Source organism: Lutra lutra, chromosome 4 (assembly GCF_902655055.1).
Source record: "Lutra lutra chromosome 4, mLutLut1.2, whole genome shotgun sequence".
NCBI lineage: Eukaryota > Metazoa > Chordata > Mammalia > Carnivora > Mustelidae > Lutra > Lutra lutra.
In genome coordinates, this window is record NC_062281.1 from 97,630,559 (window position 1) to 97,651,912 (window position 21,354).

Genomic DNA, 21,354 nt, shown 5'->3' on the forward strand with positions numbered 1-21,354 from the left:
GGACTGAGAAATTATTTTTTTAAAGTCAGTTTAGTGAGGTATTCAAAACCCTAAACGAACAATATGAAAGTCCTAGGAAGATAATGTCAGCCCTGATTCACTAACAGAAGTGTTTGTTCTTGACTTACAATGGCTGCAATTTTCATTCCAAGGTGAAGGGTTGGCTTGATCCAAATCAACCTTAAATACACAAATATGTTAAAGTTCACCAAAGTTACAAACTCTGACATATTTTTCAGAAATTTCCTTTAATCCTAGGGTGACTCAAAGCTAACAGATCCAAGAACCCAACAGAGAAAACTGTCCATGCTATGAGGAAGCCCCCAGCAGTGAAGAAGGCAGTGACCCCATCTGTCTGGATCCGCACCATGGTCCATGCCTAACACATGATTGATCCTCAGTAGTGATGAAAATTTGATTGCATTATACATGAAAGTGACCTTCTCATATATAAGATATTTGGAGATGCATGAGATCACTTTATAAATTATATACGTTTAATTTCATACATGGACCTGTGACCTTTTAAATTACTATCATCTTTTATAGAGAGGCCTATTATAAAAGAACTTAGCATAGTACCTTGCACTTGATAGGATCTCAATAAATATCTGTTTTCATACTCCATTTTCCTCCAGGGAAGGGGATGTGAGTAACCATCCTGGTCTTATCTCAGGGGTAAGATCTTTTTCACTGTATTGGTCTTCAGATTCCCATCGAAAAGCTAGTTTCCTTTCCATCACACCAGAAGTGGCAACTGAGATAGTTTGAGCTTGATCTTTGTCTAATCTAAGTTCAGAGGCGAAAGTCCCAACTCAAACTCCTACGTGGGTGGGGAAGGTAATAAAATAATCAGGATAGAGTAGAACAGTGGAAAGGGGTGGGGCTGATGGAGGACTCAAGAATATATTCCCTATCTAGGGAGGTAGGGAGGATAGTCTAGGGTGTGTGTGTGTGTGTGTGTGTGTGTGTACTGAAACAACACTGTACTAACAAATACTGAACAATACAAAACCCACCTCTGCACTCTGTACTCCTGAAATACTAATATCATTGTAGTCCTCTGGAAAATCATGGACATCTTCCCTGGCACTTTCATAGGCAAAGCTCTCTGCTTGGGTACTCTCCTACTCTCCCCTACCTCCTTCCCCCTTCACTAGGCCAACTCATATACAGACGTTCTCTGATTCTCAAGACTAAGTAGGGGACTCTATGTAGTGCTCCTAGACAACTTGCTGGTTTACTTGTATCTATCACCAGTTGTAGTGTGTACCCTTTCCTCATTCTTCAGTCTAATCCCATCCTACCTAGAGGCATAAGATAAAGTGAGAAAAGTAAAAGGTAAATAATGAGTAAACGCTCATTCATTCACTTTGGAAGGACCATTAACAATAGTAGAAAGGGAATCAGATAAGGTCACTTTAAAAAAAACAAAAGAGTTTAGGGACGCCTGGGTGGCTCAGTGGGTTAAGCCTCTGCCTTCGGCTCAAGTCATGATCTTAGGGTCCTGGGATGGAGCCCCCCCATTGGGCTCTCTGCTCAGCAGAGAGCCTGAATCCTCCCCAACCCCCACCGCCTGCCTCTCTGCCTACTTATGATCTCTGTCTGTCAAATAAATAAATAAAATCTTTTTTAAAAAAAGATTTTATTTATTTGTCCAAGAGAGGGACAGAGACAAAGATAGAGCACAAGCAGGGGTTGCAGCAGGCAGAAGGAGAAGCAGGCTCCCTGCTTAGCAAGGAGGCTGAAATGGGACTCATTGCTGCATACCTCCCCAGAGAAAGTCCCTTTTAAATGCTGACTTTGACTCAGAAAGAGCAGGGCAAAAGGATAAGATATGAAAGAAGATATGAAAGGAGCCACTATTTGTGCTCCCTTCCGCAGCACACATACTAAAGAAGCCGCTATTCATAGCCTAAAACTGTCGGGATGGCTGAAAAAGTGTCCAATAATTAGAAGATGCCATGTGGATCTTGGAATCCAAACACCCATGTGTCTTCGGACAAGTAATGAGTCCATCTGGCCATGTCAATAAAAAGTACATTATTTCTTAGCTGCAAGTATTATCCTAATACATCTAGAAAGAGAAGTCCTCCAACATCAGCCTGAAGGGAGAAAACATGTTTACTTAACACCCATGACTCTACCACTTGTATCACCTGTGATCAAAAGAAATAATGAGAAATAATTAGTGCTATCAACCCCAACTTTCTGTGCAGCAAAGACAACCTATTTTAGTTACAAAATGGTATATATATTAAACGATCCAAATTTGGGCCAGGGGAGAGGAAAGGAGGCTATCTAGAAATGTTTCCATCTCTCTGTGTGTCCATCCATCTATATTTCTGTGCACTGGAATGTCATTCTGGATTTTGCTCATTCAAAGGGCCCATGCTGAAAGGCAACCCAGAAATGTATTTTTAACAGATACCAATTATTGATGTAATAAAACTCCTGCTATGCCTTACATGACAATTTATTTTCAAATAAAATCGTAAAACATGTTTCCATTTTCCTATTACCCTGCCTGGGAAGCAGAGTGGTATTTTCATCTGAAACTTTTCCTTAAGTCAGGGTATAGCTTCCTTCCCTCTGCGCTGAGTTATGTGAGTCTGGCCTATTTTTCTGTTGACAGCACAAAGGACACACTGCGGGGAAGAGTCTTTAAGGAAGAAGACATTTAGTTTTGTTAACCGGTTACACCGTGAACTTAACTGGTAACTTTACCGATCTGCTCAGCTCAGTTTCTGTCATGTCTGAGCCAGGAGGTGGCAAGACAAAGGTAGGACAGGAGGGATCAGTCACTGCTAGTTCTGGGGCACACAGGGGACTGCCTTGTCCCTCATCTACCCTCTACTGCTCATGACACATGACAAGTATTTCTGGCTTGGTTTTGTTTTTTTTTTTTTTAATTTTTTAGTTAAAAGATACCGATAGAAGATACAGACATGGAGATCAATGGAACAAAATAGAAACTCCAGAAATAGACTTACAAAAATACAACCATTCGATCTTTGACAAAGTATAAAAACACAGTTCAGTGGAGGAAAGATGTTCTTTTCAACTAATGGGTATTGGAGCAATAAGTCATCTTTAAGGAAAGAAAGAAATCTTAGTATAAAATTCACACCTTGCATAAAGATTAACTCAAAATAGATCATAGGTCTAAATGAAAAACATAAAACAATAAAGGTTTTAGAAGAAACACAGGATAAATCCTTGTGACTGGGGTTAGGCAAAGAGGTCTTAGGAATAACACCAAACAGATGATCCATTAAAAAAAAAAAAAAAAAGAACAACAACAACAATAAAAAAAAAAAAAGACAACTGATAAACTGGACTTCATCAAATTTAAAAACTTTTGTTCTTCCAAAGATACTGTTATGAGAATGAAGAGACAAGCTAAGGACTAGGAGAAATATATCTGAAAACTGCATACTCCATAATGGACTTGTATCCAGAATATACAAAGGATTCTCAAACTCAAGAGTAAGAAACAAATAGCACAATTAAAATATGGGGAAAGAACTGAAATAAAAACTTCACCAAAGAGGATATAAGAATGGCAAATAAGCACATGAAAAGATAATCCAAATCATTGACCATTAGAAGAATACAAATTAAAAACACAATAAGATACCATTTCTTACATACTTTTGAATGGCTAAAATCTGACAATACTAAGTGCTTACACGTATACAGGGCAACTAGAACACCATACATTTCTGCTCAGAATGTGAAATGGTACAGCTACTCTGAAAAATAGCAAGGTGATTTCTCAAAAGTTAAATATAAATTTGACCCCAGCAATCCCACAGTGAGGTTTATAGCTGGGGGAAATGAAAACTTGGATTATATAAAAACCTGTATGCAAACATTTGCAGCAGCTTTATTTGTGATAGTCAAAAGCTGGATATCCCCCCAAAGTTCTTCAACAGGTGAATGGATAAAGATGCTGGAACTTGCCTACCAAACTACTGTGCAACAACAAAAAGCAACAAACTACTGATAAACACAACATGAGTGACTGAAATATACCATGCTGAGCGAAAGAACCCAATGTCAAAATGTTACATACCGTATGATTCCATTTATTTGACATTCTGAAAAATTCTCAAAAAAAAAAAAAAATCAAGCTATAATGATGGAGGACAGGTCAGTGGTTGCCAGGGTGTTTGGGGGTGAGGTGAGGATGTGACTACAAGCAGATAGCTGAGGGAACTTTTGGGCTGGTGGAACTGTTCTGTATCCCAATTTGGGTGGTGTTTTCTTGAATCTATATATATGTTAAAATTCGTAGAAATTTTCACCAAAAAAAGTGTTACCATAGATAACTTTTAAAATACAGAAACCCAACCATATTGATCATAATGGAAATAAAATCAAGTTACCAGATTCTTCATAATATATTCTGTTATTTTATTGAAAATATATAAATATTCTCTATAAAGTAACCGAATAGTGCCTTTCTTTAAAAAGACTTTTTCTTAGAGCAGTTTTAGGTTCACAGAAAAATTGAGAGAAAGGTACAGAAATTTCCTATAGATCCCTCCCCCCTCCCCCCACATGCACAGCCTCCCCCATTACCAACATCTGCCACCAGAGTAGAGATTTGGGCAGCTGATGAACGTCAGTATCACCCAAAGTCAATAGTTTATATTATGTTTCACTCTTGGTATTGTATCTTCAGTGTTGTTAGATTTGATTTGCTCATTTTAAAAATTTTTTAATTGTTGACCTAGGGTTTGCAATATACACTTACAACTAATCCAAGTCTACTTTCAAATAACACTATACCACTTTATGGGTGGTATGAGTACCTTATAACAACAAAATAATCCTAATTCCTTCCTCCCATCCCATCTCTCCCTGGTATCATTGCTATCATTCATTTTACTTGTATATAAGGATACATAAGTAATACATACACATAGAATACACATAAGCATACATAATTGAATATATTGGTTTTTGTTTTTGTTTTTAAAGATTTTGTTTATTTATTAGAAAGAAACAGATAGTATGAGCGGGAGAAAGGAGAGAGGAGAAGAAAGAAGCAGACTCCTGGTTGAGCAGGGAGCCTGACATGAGGCTCAATCCCAGGACCCTGGGATCATGACCTGAGCCTAAGGCAGACACTTAACCAACTAGGCCACCCAGATGCCCCAATTGAGTACATTGTTGCTATTATTTTGAGCAAACCGTTTTCTGTTAGCTCAATTAAGAATAAAAAAATAAAAATTTTAACAAATGCTGTTAAAATGTCTATACTACCCAAAGCAATTTACACATTTAATGCTATCCCTATCAAAATAGCAACAGCATCTTTCACAGAACTAGAACAAACAATTTTAAAATTTGTATGCAACCACAAAAGACCCTCAATTGCCAAAGCAATCTTAAAAAGCAAAGCAAAGGGGCGCCTGGGTGGCTCAGTGGGTTAAGCCGCTGCCTTCGGCTCAGGTCATGATCTCAGGGTCCTGGGATCGAGTCCCACATCGGGCTCTCTGCTCAGCAAGGAGCCTGCTTCCCTCTCTCTCTCTCTCTGCCTGCCTCTCCGTCTACTTGTGATCTCTCTCTGTCAAATAAATAAATAAAATCTTTAAAAAAAATAAAAAAGCAAAGCAAAGCTGAAGACATCATAATTCTGGACTTTAAATTACATCACAAAGCTGTAGTAATCAAAACAGTAGGGTGATGGCACAAAGATAGACACATAGATCAAAAGAACAGAATAGGAAACTCAGAAATGAACCCACAATTATATAGTCAATTGATCTTTGACAAAGCAGGAAAGAATATCTAATGGAAAAAAGACACTCTCTTCAATAAATGGTGTTGGGAAAATTGGACAGAAACATGTAAAAGAATGAAACTGGACCATTCTCTTTCACCATACATAAAAACAAACTCAAAATGGATTAAAGACCTAAATGTAAGACCCAAAACCATAAAAGTTCTTGAAGAAAGCACAGGCAGTAATTTCTCTGACATCAGCCATAGCAACTTTCTTCTAGATAGGTCTCCTGAGGAAAAGGAAACAAAAACAAAAACAAACTATTGGGACTACATCAAAATAAAAAGCTTCTGCAAAGTGAAGGAAACAATCAATAACGCTAAAAGGCAACACTTGGAATGGGAGAAGATATTTACAAATGACATATCTGGAAAGGATTGGTATCCAAAATATATAAAGAACTTGTAAAATCCAACACCCCAAAACAAATAATCCACTTAAAATAAGGGCAGAGGACATAAACAGACATGTCTCTAAAGAAGATATACTGATGTCCAACAGACACACAAAAAGATGTTCACCATCACTTACCACAGGGAAATGCTCATTACAATGAGATATCACTTCACACCTGTCAGAATAGATAAAATCCACAACACAAGGAACAACAGGTGTTAGTGAGGGTGTGGAGAAAGGGGAGCCCTCTGAGACTGTTGGTGGGAATGCATACTAGTGTAGCTACTCTGGAAAACAGTATGGAGGATCCTCAAAATGTTAAAAATAGAACTACCCTACACTACTAGCTATTTACCCAAAGAATACAAAAATACTAATTCAGAGGGATATATGCACCCCATCATGTTTCTAACAGCACTATTTACAATAGCTAAATTATGGAAATAGCCCCAGTATCCATCAATTTACATATGGATAAAGATGATGTGCTATATTTATCTGTATCTATATCCGTATCTATATCTATCTATATCATAATGGAATAGTATTCAGCCATTAAAAAGAATCAAATCTTGTCATTTGCCACAAGATGGATGAAGCTAGAGAGTATTATGTTAAGTAAAGTAAGTCAGTCAGAGAAAAACAAATACCATATGATTTTACTCATATGTGAAATTTAAGAAACAAAACAACCGATCCTAGGGAGGAAAAAAAGAGACAAACCAAGAAACATACTCTTAACTATAGAGAATACACTGATGGTTACCAGAGGGGAGATGGGAGGGGGATTGTTGAAATAGGTGATGGGGATTAAGTAGTGCACTTGTGATGAGCACTGGGTAAAGTATGAATGTGCTGAATCACTAAATTGTACACTTAAAACTAATATTACACTGTATGTTAGGTAACTGAAATTTAAATAAAAATTTAGGGAAAAAAATTGTTCATTTTACAATCTTCAATGCTCTTCTTTTCCTGTATGTAAATCCAAGCTTCTGACCTATGTTATTTTCCTTCTCTGAAGAACTTCTTTTAATGTTTCTTTCCAGGCAAGTCTACCTGGCAACATAATCTCTCAATTTTTGTCTGAGAAAGACTTCCTTTCTTCTTCACCTTTGTTTTTTGGGTTTGTGTGTGTGTGTGTGTTTCTTCTTTCTTTCTTTCTTCTTTTTTTTTAATGTTGTTAGTCACGATACAGTACATCATTAGTTTTTGATGCAGTGTTCCATCATCCATTGTTTGCATATAACACCCTGTGCTCCATGCAATCCATGCCCTGCTTAATACCCATCACCAGGCTCACCCATCCTCTCACCCCCCTCCTTCCTAAAACCCTCAGTTTGTTTCCTGGAGTCCATAGTCTCTCATGGTTCCTCTCCCACTCTGATTCCTCCCTCTTCATTTTTTCCTTCCTTCTCCTAATGTCCTCCATGCTATTCCTTACGTTCCACAAATAAGTGAAACAATATGATAATTGACTTTCTCTGTTTGATTTATGTCACTCAGCATAATCTCCGCCACTCTCATCCATGTTGATACAGAAGTTGGGTATTCCTCCTTTCTGATGGGTGAATAATATTCCACTGTGTATATGGACAACATCTTCTTTATCCATTGATCTGTTGAAGGGCATTTGGGCTCTTTCCACAGTTTGGTGACTGTGGCCATTCCTGCTATGAACACTGGGGTACAGAGGGCCCTTCTTTTTGCTACATCTGTATCTTTGGGGTAAATACCCACTAGTGCAATTGATGGGTTATAGGGTAGCTCTGTTTTTAATTTTTTGAGGAATCTCCACACTGTTTTCCAAAGTGACTGTATTAGCTTGCATTCCCACCAACAGTGTAAGAGGGTTTCCCTTTTTCCAAACTTCTCCAATGGTTATTGTCTCTTGCCTTGTCAATTTTTGCCATTCTAACTGGTGTAAGGTGGTATCTCAATGTGTTTTTTTTTAAAGATTTTATTTATTTGATAGAGAGAGAGAGCGAGAGAAGGAACACAAGCAGGGTAAGCTGGAGAGGGAGAAGCAGGCTCCCCACTGAGCAGGGAGCCAGATGTGGGGCTTGATCCCAGGATGCCAGGATTGTGAGCCAAGCCAAAGGCAGACGCTTAACAACTGAACCACTCAGGTGGCCCTCAATGTAGTTTTGACTTGAATTTCCCTGATGGCTAATGATGATGAACATTTTTTATGTGTCTGCTAGCCATTTGTATGTCTTCTTTGGAGAATTGTCTATTCATGTCTTCTTCCCATTTTTTGACTTGATTATTTGTTTTTTAGGTGTTGAGTTTAAGAAGTTCTTTATAAATCTTGGATATCAGCCCTTTGTCTATAGTGTCATTTACAAATATCTTCTCCCATTCCTTGAGTTGCCTCTTGGATTTATTGACTGTTTCCTTTGCTATGCAGAAGATTTTTATCTTGATGAAGTCCCAAAGTTCATTTTTAATTTTCTTTCCCTTATCTTTGGAGGTGTGTCTTGAAAGAAGTTGCTGTGGCTGATGTTGAAGAGGTTACTGCCTATGTTCTCCTCTAGGATTTTGATAGATTCCTGCCACACACTGAGGTCTTTCATCCATTTTGAGTTTATCTTTGTGTGTGGTGTAAGAAAATGGTCCAGTTTCATTCTTCTGTATATAGCTGTCCAATTTTCCCAGCACCATTTATTGAAGAGACTGTCTTTTTTCCATTGGATATTTTTTCCTGCTTTGTCGAAGATTAGTTGACCAGAGTTGAGAGTCCATACCTGCACTTTCTATTCTGTTCCATTGTTCTGTGTGTCTGTTTTTGTGCCAGTACTATATTGTCTTGGTGATCACAGCTTTGTAGTAAAGCTTGAAATCAGGCAAAGCAATGCCCTCAGCTTTTTCTTTTTCAACATTTCTTTTGCGATTAGGGGTCTTTTTGGGTTCCATACAATTTTAGGATTGTTTGTTCCAGACCTTTAAAAAATGCCATTCGTACTTTCATCCAGATGGCATTGAAAGTATAGGTTGCTCTGGGCAGCACAGACATTTTAACAATGTTTATTCTTCCAATCCATGAGCATGGAATGTTTTTCCACCTTTTTGCATCTTCTTCAACTTCTTTCATGAGTGTTCTGTAGTTCCTAGAGTATAGATCCTTTCCTCTTTGGTTAGGTTTATTCCAAGGTATCTTATGGTTTTTGTGGGTTTTGGTGCTATTGTAAATGGAACGGATTCTTTAATTTCTCTTTCTATTCTCTAATTTCTCTTTCTCTACATTGCTAGTAAATAAAAAGCAACTGATTTCTGTGCATTGATTTTGTATCCTGCCACATTACTAAATTGCTGTATGAATTCTAGTAATTTGGGGGTGGAGTCTTTTGGGTTTTCCACATAGAGTATCATGTCATCCGTGAAAAGAGAGAGCTTGACTTCTTTGCTCATTTGAATACCTTTTATTTCTTTTTGTTGTCTGATTGCTGTTCTCCTTCACTTTTGAAGGATAATTTCACAGGGTACAGAATACTATATTGGTGGTTTTTATTCTGTAAACACTGAATATTTCACTCCACCCGCTTTTTGTTTGCATCATTTTGGAAAAGTGAGAGATAATTCTTACCTTTATTCTTTATAGATAGGTGTTTTCTCCCTTCTTCCAAAAAAATTCCAAAGATTTTTTCATTTTTTAAATTTTCTGTAATTTGAATATGATATGGCTATATTTAGTTTTTGCTTTGGTTTGTTTTGTTGATGTTGTTGTTGTTTTGTTTGGCTCATTTGGCATAAGTGGACTCAGGGTTCTCTGAGCTTCTTGGATCTATGGTGTGGTATTTGCCATTTGATTGGGGAAATTCTCAGTCATTATTGTTTCAAATATTTCTTCTGCTTATTTCACTGTTCCTTCCTGTGTTCTCATTACATGTATGTTACACTCTTCGTGGTTGTCCCACAGTCCTTAGATGTTTTATTCTGCTCTTTACAATCTTTGTCCTCTTTGCTTTTCAGTTTTGGAGATTTCTATTGAGATAGTCTGCAGTTCACAGATTCTTTCCTCAGTGCATCCGGTCGTGAGCACATCAAAAGCATTCTTCATTTCTCTTCCAGTGGTTTTTATCTCCAGCATTTCTTTTTGGTTCTTTCTAAGGATTTCCATCTCTCTGCCTACAATGCTTATCTGTTCTTATATGTGGTCTACTTTACCCATGAGAGCCCTTCACATATTAAGCATTGTTGTTTTAAATTTCCTATTTGATACTTCCAATATCCCTGTAATGTCTGATTCTGATTGTGATTTTTGTCTTTTCATGTGCTTGTAATTTTTTCTTGATAGCTGGACATTCTGGATCAAAGGAACTGCTGTAAATAGGCCTTTAGTAAGGTGGTGCTGAGGTCCGGGGGAGGGGAAGCCTTCTCCAGTTCTATGACTACGTTGCAGACTTTCAGTGAGCCTGTGCCTCTGGACTGTGACCTTCATTAGTTTCTTAGTTTTTTCTTTCCCTCCTGAAGTGGGACAGGATGGTTAGAGTGGGCAGGAGTTGGCTATTTTGTTTATTCCTACGGAGGGCTAAAGCTTACTGGAGTTGGGTCTTTCCCTTCTTCCAGGTTAATTCTTGGTAATACCCCAGCAGTTTAGGCTTTGATTAATGAGTTTCTGCTAAAGGCAGGCCTTGATAAAAAGAACAGATTGCTCTGGTGTATTTTAAAATGGTTCCTTTGGGGTGCCTGGGTGGCTCAGTGGGTTAAGCCTCTGACTTCGGCTCGGGTCATGATCTCAGGGTCCTGGGATCGAGCCCCGCGTCGGGCCCTCTGCTCAACAGGGAGCCTGCTTCCTCCTCTCTCTGCCTGCCTCTCTGCCTGCTTGTGATCTCTCTGTCAAATAAATAAATGAAATCTTAAAAAAAAAAAATGGTTCCTTTTCCCTTCCCTGCAGGAAGCATGAGGACTTTTTTTCTGGTAATTACTATAAGGATCTGGTAGTGAACCTAAAGGTAAATCTCACAAAATTGTGGGGGCCCCTCATGACTGGGTCCCTGGAGTTTTTATCTCAGGGTTGTCTGCACTGAGCCTCCAACAATGTGTCAAACATAGTTCAGGTTTTCCTGTCCTGCTGCTGGTTCCTGGGGAGGTTTCTTTCTCCACATTTCTGCTCTGGAGAGCTGGGACTCTCTGTATTCACCTGTCTGTCTCTTCAGTTTGGAGGGAAGTGGTCTTCCCTGTGGCATCTTCTCTCTTATGAATCCAAGAAGAGTTGTTCATGTTTTTGGTCTGTTCAACATTTTACTTGTAGTAAATGACTAACATTTACTAACATTTAGAAAGGACTCCCAGCTCCTTACATGTGGAATCAGAGATCAGACATCCAGTAGTGTCTGTTTTGAACTTTCGTTATTTGAGCTCATGTACTGCTATTTATTAAAATGCTAGTCATGGTTTTAAACTTCAAAATCAGAGGGCTAATAAGTCAGATTGAAATAATTAAGTCTAATATTATGAGAGAAAGATCAGGAGGGTCATTTTGGACATGTAAATGTCTTATTATTGCCTTGGACAGTAATCTTTCTGAATGATACATTTTAATAACCAGGTATTCTGGAAATTTTTAAGAGTATGTAGGAAAAAGGAGGGGGAAGAAAAATATAAAATGAAGTTAAATGTTGTTATTTTGGGATGGTGGAATAATTATGGGCTTTTTTGGGTGCATTTTTAATACATTTTCTATAATGAATATATGCTATTTATAGTCAGCAAAAGGTATAAACGCTACAAATTGTCATTAAAATTTTTAAAAGCTCATTTCTTGATGCTTCCCTTATATTCGCTTTCTAGTTTTGCCAATATTATTCTGCATAATTAGAGAACAGATTCAATTTTACAAATATTTGAAAGTAGGAAAATATTATTAGCACAGCTGTAAAGTATTTATGTCTGTGCTGGTTTTCTTTATTAAGATGTATCATGCTGAGGCAGGAAAGACATAAACAGAAGAAAACAAAAATATAGGTCAGAGGCAGTAAGAGAACATTCATAAATCATTTTGCAGTACATATCTATCTTTTCAAGATAGCTATACAACTTCAGGGGCAAGCATTTGACAGAAATATTTGCAAGTACTTTGGGAAATTTTAAAAGAATCTTCAGACTACACAACCAAACTCACCACCCTCTTGCTTGGTACAAGTTCTGTGCTGGATGCCAACAACGCAAAGATCCTACCAATTCCATAGCTTCCTTCTTTTGGTAAAATTAGAGAGTCAAGGCCAAAGTATAAAGAATGGTACCATCAGTCCTGTACTGATGGGTGCTCTCCAGCTGGCCCAGGCAAATTGCTGCAGGGAATCATGGAGAGGAAGGCTGACAGTACACTGAGAGCACACTGAGGTGAATGCTATGAGAGATGGGTGGGAGGGAGTATCTGAAGCCAGGGATACCATCCAGACAGGCATATAGGCACTGTCAGGGACTGTGGTCCCAGCAGACCACCTAGAGGATGCCTGACTAGTTCAGAAAAATCACAAGACACTTAATTCAAGGCTAAGATATTTTGATTTTTCCTTATAGGCAGTGGAGAAGTCTTTGAAGAATTTTGAACAATACACTGATATGTTAGAAACTGTTCTTTAAAGTAACTTACTTTATGGAGTGCCTGGGTGGCTCTGGGTTAAGCGTCTGCCTTCAGCTCAGGTCATGATCCCAGGGTCCTGGGATGGAGTCCCACATCAGGTTCCCTGCTCAGCAGGAGCCTGCCACTTTCCCTGTTTGTATTTGCTCTCAGTCAAATAAATAAATAAAATCTTCTAAAATAATATTAAAAAATCAAATAACTTACTTTGCAGCTACTTGTGTATGGGATTATCCATCTCAAATGGCCTGTCAGCCTTGCAGACAGAGAATGTGTCTGGTTCATTGTTGTCATGGGACTCAGAACTAATAATAGACACTTCAACACCAGTGTGCAAATCAGAGAAGGGTGGCCCCTTTCCCAATCCTACAAGGCTAATGTTTGCTGAGTTGACCATACCAGTGTGAGCAAGACCTATCAGAAAGAAGCAGTCCACACAAAGTCTCATGGGTTGGTAAGTAGAGCACATTAGATGTCAGCCCCGCTCAGCCCTAACGTAGGGATCCTTGTGCAGTGCATTACCTACCATTACGTGGAGAACCATTATGTGGAGAACTTGAGAAGCCACACACAGGGGACTGGTTCAGAGGTGATCCCACTAAGCAGTGAACCAAGATAAGATTAGTAGGGTTAGGAAGAAGAAGAGAGATCTGAGCAACCCATAAAGTCTCTAGAACTTTGACCAGAATGGCTGCTCTGAGAGGTCCTCGGATAGGGTCTACCATAGTCACAGGCCTTTCTTACAAATTTGGTCCATTCAGCTCCTCATTGATGCCTCTAGGAGAAAATTCTGTTTTCAAAGCCTTGTCTGAAGGCATTGGTTTCTCCATAGATCGGCCCAGTTTCCTCTAACCCCATTTGAGGGCGTTCAAGCATGAGAGCTTACTCAAGGAAGCTTTGTTTCTTTGAGTCAACAGTACTTATAAAAACCTGTCCTTGTGCTATCTTAGAAAGAAGCTGTGAAGGATGTGGAACAATTGGTGGTCAATAATATTCTGGTGGTGAAAAGGAAATGGTGGGGGTGGCAAGAGAGATTATTTCTCATGGGTTTCTGGGTTATCTGTGAAGACCACTTCTATCAAAGTGAGGTCCCTCTGAACCCCACACCACTCAATGTCTACTGTCCCAGAAACACTTGTTTGGCTGGCGGCATTTCTGGTTGCTCCATCTTAATCTCTTTCATTGGTCCTTCCTCTTTCACTGGACATTTCTTCGCCAGAGTTTCTTCTAGTGTGGCCTTCTGTTTTATGTTTCACTTACTTTACATACACATTTAGCAGTCCTACCCACTCCCATGATTTCAAATGTCCCACTGCCATGACTCCCACTGATGATCTCCAGCTCACACCTCTATTCCAAACACCAGATCTTATGGTATCTTGACCATTTGGCATTTCCTTCTAGATATTTTGAAGATTTCTCAAAATCAATATATCTAAAACCTAATTGATTAGTTTTCATCTTTTATCATGAAAGTAATATATTCTCATGGTAACACGTGAAGCCATTTGAAATATACAAAGAAAAAGTAAGAACTCTACATTGCCTCTACATTTGTATACACATACCATTTAGGTTTTGCTTTGCTGTTTCTTTTCAGAAAAATAGGATAATATTATACACACTTTCTCTGCATCTTGCCCCCTAACAATGTAGTATATACATCCCTCCCAAACCCTTGCTCTACCATGTTTGCTGCTATAGACAGAATTCACTCTTTAAATAGCTATATAGTAGTCCATGGTATAAGTGTCACAACTTACTCCACTTCTGATGGGCATTCTGTTTGTTTCAAGGTTTCTGCCTGGAAACAATGCTGCAACTCATCTATATCTTCAGTAGTCTAGAGTGGCTTAAGTAATATAAGAAATGTCTTTTTTTCAAAGCTTTAGATACAATTCAACTGCCAAAGCATTCTGGCCTGGTCTGGTCTTTTGAAAAGTGAAAAATCTCCATTTTTAAATATCTCCCAAGGCTACTGATACATTTAATTTTTCTACCCCTTCTAGGGTCAGTGTTGGCAGTTTACATTTGACTCAAAAATCATCTATTTCCTCAAAATTCTCAAGTTGACTGCCATAGGCTTTACATAATAATGTTCTTTTATGATTGTTTTCACTTCTTTCATACTAAATTCTTGATATTTCTCTCAAATCTGTTCTTCAACCGGTTTTATGGAGATCAGAAAAAGGAACCATCATCATCCCCAAGTTGAAGTCATCTTTGACTCTTTCCCATCCTTCGCCTTCCACATTCAATCTTCCCATCAACCCTGTCTGCCTCCAAAATGGCTCTTGGGTCTAGTCATCCAACCCTGACCACCAGTCCACAGCTTTCCTACATATCATCACATATCCCCTGGACTATTCCAATATAAACCATCCCTCTTCTTCCTTACTTGTACCTTGGCACCACTTCCACACTGGGATGAGCAACCTTTTTTTTTTTTTTAAATAGAAGGGGGAAAACCTGATTTTTATTACATATATATGGATGGGAGCCCCAAAGAGATGTGAGACTCCTGGGGTGAGGAATCTTAAAATTCTCATTGGATCACATCACTCTCCTGCTCAAACTCTTAAATGGAATTGTACTTTTTAAATATTTTTTTTAAAGATTATATTTATTTATTTGAGAGAGAGAAAGAGAGCACACACATGAGTGGAGGGAAGAGCAGAAGGAGAGGGACAAGCAGACTCCTGGCAAAACACAGAGCCTGATGCAGGACTCAACCCCACACTCCCGAAACCATGACCCAAGCTGAAATCAACAGTCATGCTGAACTGCTGGGCACCCCTGGAATCTCATTTTTGTGGTAAGTTCCAAAGTCCTTTTTATGCCTATCATCTTTTGTGACCTGAAGCCTGACTACTTCTCAGCTCTCATTTCTCACTACTCCTCTCCTCCATTCCCATAAAATTTTAGCTCCAATTATCTTTTGTATTTCTCTAAAAGCACCAAGCTAGAAAGGATGCCTTATTTTAAAAATGCTGGTGTAAAAACTGGCCCTCTACCCTGAAGAAAATTAAGTTTCCTTCATCCTACCTCACACCACATTTTTAAAGTAAAATAAATTCAAATTTCTTAAATCTTGAAATAAATTTTAAGAGAATATATTTAAAATCTGGGAATTGGGTTTCAATCAAGAAACCCAGAAGGCGGGGCGCCTGGGTGGCTCAGTGGGTTAAGTCACTGCCTTCGGCTCAGGTCATGATCTCAGGATCCTGGGATCGAGTCCCGCACCGGGCTCTCTGCTCAGCAGGGAGCCTGCTTCCTCCTCTCTCTCTGTCTGCCTCTCTGCCTGCTTGTGATCTCTTTCTGTCAGATAAATAAATAAAATCTTTAAAAAAAAAAAAAGAAAGAAAGAAACCCAGAAGGCATATTGAAAATATAGATACATTTAATGATACAAACATTAAAACTGATTACGTGAACAAAGGCACCACAAAAAACTAAGAAGGTAAATAATAGTTCGGGATAAAATATTCCACAAGGTAAATCAAGAAAAAAGGTCACTATATGTGTCAACAAAGAGTTCTTACAAATGATAAGAAAAAGACAAATATTCCAATAGAAAATATAGGCAAAGGAAAATAAAAGGAGAATCTCTCTTTTGCGCTCTCTCTCTCTCTCTTTCTCTCACACACACACACATACACATGCACACACAATCACCACCACCACCACCAAATCAAAATGACCAATAAAATAAGAAAGACATTAAGCTCATCTTACAGTGAAGGAAATGTAAAATAAAGAAAGGAATTAAAGAAATATTATCACTTTTTACCAATCTGATTGGCAAATGCTAAAAAGAGTAGAAAATTCTGTGGCTGACAAGGATTAGGGGGAATTATCCTTCTGAAACACTGTCAGTATAAGTATGAATCATTGTTTCCTTTTTGGAAAGTATTCTGGCAATATCTATCAAAATTTTATAAAAATATATCCCAGAAATCTCACCCTTCAGAATTCAACCCCCCCAATAAATAATCATATATAATCGTATCAGATACAAATAATAATGATGATATCATCAATAATAATAGTTAACATATCTTAAACACATTTCATATCAGGTACTGTTTTAAATATTTTACAAATATTAAGCCACTTTATCTACACAACAAGCCAATAGAGAGATAAGTACTATCATTATTTCCATTTTACAAGTGAGCTAGAAAATAAAAGTATAAGAATGACTATTAGAGCATTATTTATGATGGAGACAAAAGGACTGCCTATCAATGGTGGAACAGCTGAATAAAAATGTGACCATCCACATCATACAACAGTGTGCAACTATTTGAAAGCATAATTAGAATTAGTGGTTCTCAACCCTGGCTACACATAGAATCATCTGGAGAGCTTTTAAAAAACATAGGTGCATAGACCCTACCCTAAACCAATTAAACCAGCATCTGAGGGTAGTATATATAGGTAGTATATATATAACGACCTGGAAAAAGTATGGAAATATACAGATGTGGTCATTAGTTAAGAAATGGGATACAAATGGCTCACACGTGGGGGACAGAGAGGGAGGAGGAAGAGACAGGATGGAGAGAAACTGAAAAGAGAAAGAGGCTTTCAGCTGCAGTTTACCATAGAAAACAACACATATTCTCATAGTAGTTATCTCAAGGAATGAGGTTTCAGGTAATTTTTTAATGCTTTTCTGTATTAAATATATTTTCTATAACCCTACATCATTTTTATAATTAGAAAAAAATTTCACATTGTTATTTTCTTTAAGTGATATGTTGCTTTTAGCTCACATAATGCTCTCTGCTGGAACAAGTTACCTTTGACTATTTGCCTGGCTAACTCTTATCCTCGAGGCCTTGACTTACATGTCAGTTCCTCAGAATTCGCTGGAGTTGGATTTGTTCTCTCTCACACTCAATCCTGTCCCACTGCCCTTTGCTTCTAAAGCACTTATCACAGTTTGAAATTATTTGTGTGGCTGCTCGTCTCTCTCCCCCTCCAGAGTAGAAGCCACAAGAGGTCAGGGACCAGCTCTGTTTGCTCTGTGCTGAATTCTTTGGGTCATGCCCAGTGTTGGGCACATAGGAGTCTCCAGAAATCTTGGTAACAGCTTGGATCATTTCTCTTTATTTAATAACTTTCCACATGCTCCTACTTTGTGCTTGAATAAGATTTTGTAGTTTTTAATGTCTGGGACTGCGTCATACACATTTTTATTCTCTTGACTGCTCAGTAGATCTATCTGTGTCTGATTGGATATGTTGCTGATCCTTGTTTCCCTCAGGAGCATCACCATTTTCCTTTATATCATGCCCACTGCTGCTGCCACCTTCTCCTGTTGCTCTAGGAGAAAGACAAATTGGGATGAGGATCCCAACCATCCCAGAGGTTTCAATTCTTTCAACTATACTTCAGCAACTTTGATTATAACTAGATGATCATTAGTTGCCATGTAAATTACAGTTCCTTTCTTTGTGAGCTTACCTCTCCCCAGCTCCCCAGTGGTAGAGTTTCCCATCCAATCTTGGTATGAACTGAATTATGTCCTTCCCAAATTTATTTGTTAAATTCCTAACTCCCAGTGCCTCAGAATGTGATTGTATTTGGAGGCAAGACCTTTCAAGAGGTAATAAAATTAAAATGAGACTTTCTGAGTGGGCTCTAATCCAATCTGACTGGTGTCCTTTGCAGAAAAGGAGAGAAACCAGGATGTCTGCATGAAGAAAAGGCCATGTGAGAACACAAGAAGGCAGTCATCTGGAAGGAGCCTCAAGAGAAACCAACCCTACTGGCACCTTGATCTTGGACTTCTATCCTCCAGAACTGTGAGAAAATTGGGGCACCTGGGTGGCTCAGTTGGTTAAGCATCTGCCTTCAGCTCAGGTCATGACCCAAGGGTCCTAGGATTGAGCCCCCAGTTGGGCTCCCTGCTCAGGAGTCTGCTTCTCCCTCTCCCTCTGCCTGCTGCTCCCCCTCCTGTGTTCTCTCTCTCTCTCTCTCGTCAAATGGATAAATAAAATCTTTTAAAGATAATAAAAATTTAAATAAAGAACTGTGAGAAAATCAGTTTCATTGGTTAAACCACCCAGTCAGTTGTATTTTGTTACAGCGGCTCTAGCAGACTAGCACACTCACTTGGGTTTCCCAGAGCTGGAGAGAAACATCTTAGTGACACCACTCTTTGTTGTCCCCTCCATCCATCCATCAACCAGTTGCCCCAGGAAGGTGGAACAACCTTTCAGCTAATGCCTTCTGAAGGGTGAGGTTGTGTGTGTGTGTGTGTGTGTGTGTGTGTGTGTGTGTGTGTGTGTGTTTGCTTTTCTGCAACAGGTTTCTGATACTCTTCCCACCTCTCCCAGAAGTTGGGGAGAGCATTACCATGCCTCTCTACTCAGGAGTTTCAACCTTAGAACCACAGGAAACTCACTATTACCACTATCCTACTTACCCCTTTATTATTTATCTTCAGAAGGCCTAGTAGGTACTCTTCAAATGAGTCTCCTGATGATCTGTCTTGGTAACACAGAGTTCTTGATGTAGGCATCCAAATCAGGAATCTACTAAAGTAAAATTTTTCTTCTGAGCTTTCCTTCAGGACTTTAAGAAATAAAGAAAGCCTACAAAGGCTACATAGGAGATAATACCCTATCCTCCCTCTGAGAAAGGAAAAACCTCTCAAAGTACATACTGAAGGGATCATCACCAAAAAGAACACTCAGACTCCACTTCTCCTTCACTACTCAGAAACCACAATATTTGTTACCGAAACATGATTAAGGAAACCAAATGTCAAGGAAAACGTAGCTTTTTACCACAAGTTTATGGCAGTTTATAACCTACAGTTGGTATTGAGAAAATAAAATTTGGCCTTTGGGGCCCCTAAAAATAAAAATGATCAAGGTCAAACCGTCCAGAAAAAATAATAACAACAATAAAAATAGAAAAAAATTAATGAAGTCTGATACCTAAACATCAATGAGTCTTTAATTATTAAACATTTCATTTAAAAAAACCTGGTGGAACGGAGTGCCAAATGACTAGTACCCATTGAAATAACTCTTTTATATTTAGCTATAGTTCCTAAACTTATCATACAAACACTAAAAATTTTTCATTACCAATTTTCTGCCTCATAGCTAAGCTTCCTTGGGGTCATGGGATAATGGAGTGAAGGCAGAGACAAGTCTGATTTGCAGAACTTAGTGTATTTTTACTGTCTTCATTTTGCACTCTAGCATCAGGAGAGTCGATGTGATATTTCAAGCCCTATGCAGAAGAAGACTACAACAAAGTCCTATTAACAAAGGATATGTACATTAAATCCCCCCTCTGCACTGCAATGCCTATCATAGCCACCTCCCAATTCATTCTCTCCCATTACCATGACAACCCTCATCAGTCATAAGCAGCCAGAACAACCAGGAAGTAAAGACTAAGCCTTTATCTCCAGCTCATGAGGCTTTGTTTCAAATAATAATCTTGTTTCTCTGTAAATTCTTACCTATTACAACCTTGAGTAGTCTGTCATTAGCACTGGGGAGATCCAAAGATTCTTGGGCTCTTGGCACCAAGAACTGCTTAGATTCTGGTTTCCTCTTCAATATTCAGTTAAGAAAAAGATTATATAAATCTTCAGCTTTCCAGCTCAATCTAATTATACCTCAATCATTAAATGAAACTTACATGATCTAAGATAAATGGCAGTGCTGAATGACACCATGCAACAAATAAATTATACAAAAGCCGTATCAAAAAGGACATGAAAGAAACAGCATATAGGTCAACCACATCTGCAGTTTTCTGTACTCCAGCTTGAGGGCCTAGAACAGTTCACCATAACTTCTTTTGATTAACAATCTCTAGAAGCTTCCTAAGCCAAAATATCTGTTATAAATATTTCAGGTTAATTGAGATGATCCAGTTAAATATAACAAACCATGGCTGTAATTACTGGGGAATTTTAATAGTTTTTCTCCACAAGCTGGGGGACACAGTAATTATTCTTCATATAGTTGATAACCCTGAACTGGGTAGAAGCCAACTACTTCTAGAAAGACTGCTTGGTAAAGTAGACAGAAAAATACATAACTGACAAATCTGTCTGCAATTTGAGGGCCTATCAATAACTTGATTTTAACCTCTTGATAAGTTAATTTTGCATTTCTTACCTTAAAGTCCTAAGTAAAGTCTGTAGAATAGCTGTGTATATTTAAGTTACGCTACAGGACACTGATAACACTTTTCTTTACATTAAACAGGGCATCACACTGAAAATTTGCAAACTCACTGAAGAGAGATGAAAGGGACCTATTTTAATGATGAGAGAAATACAGACACTTAATTGTAACACAGCATGATAATAAGTACAACAGAGATAAATACACACAAGACAACTGATGGTGTTAAAGTAAATAAAAGCAATGTTGTCTGGCAGATTAGGGAAAACTTCATTGAAGAAGGAACATTTTGACTGAGCCTTAAAGGTGAAAAGTTTTCATGAGGGTGTTTAGGAAGGGAAGGATGTTCATGAAAGGAAAACAACAGCCTCAAAAGCATGGAAGCAAGTGATGCCAGTGAAAATGGCAGA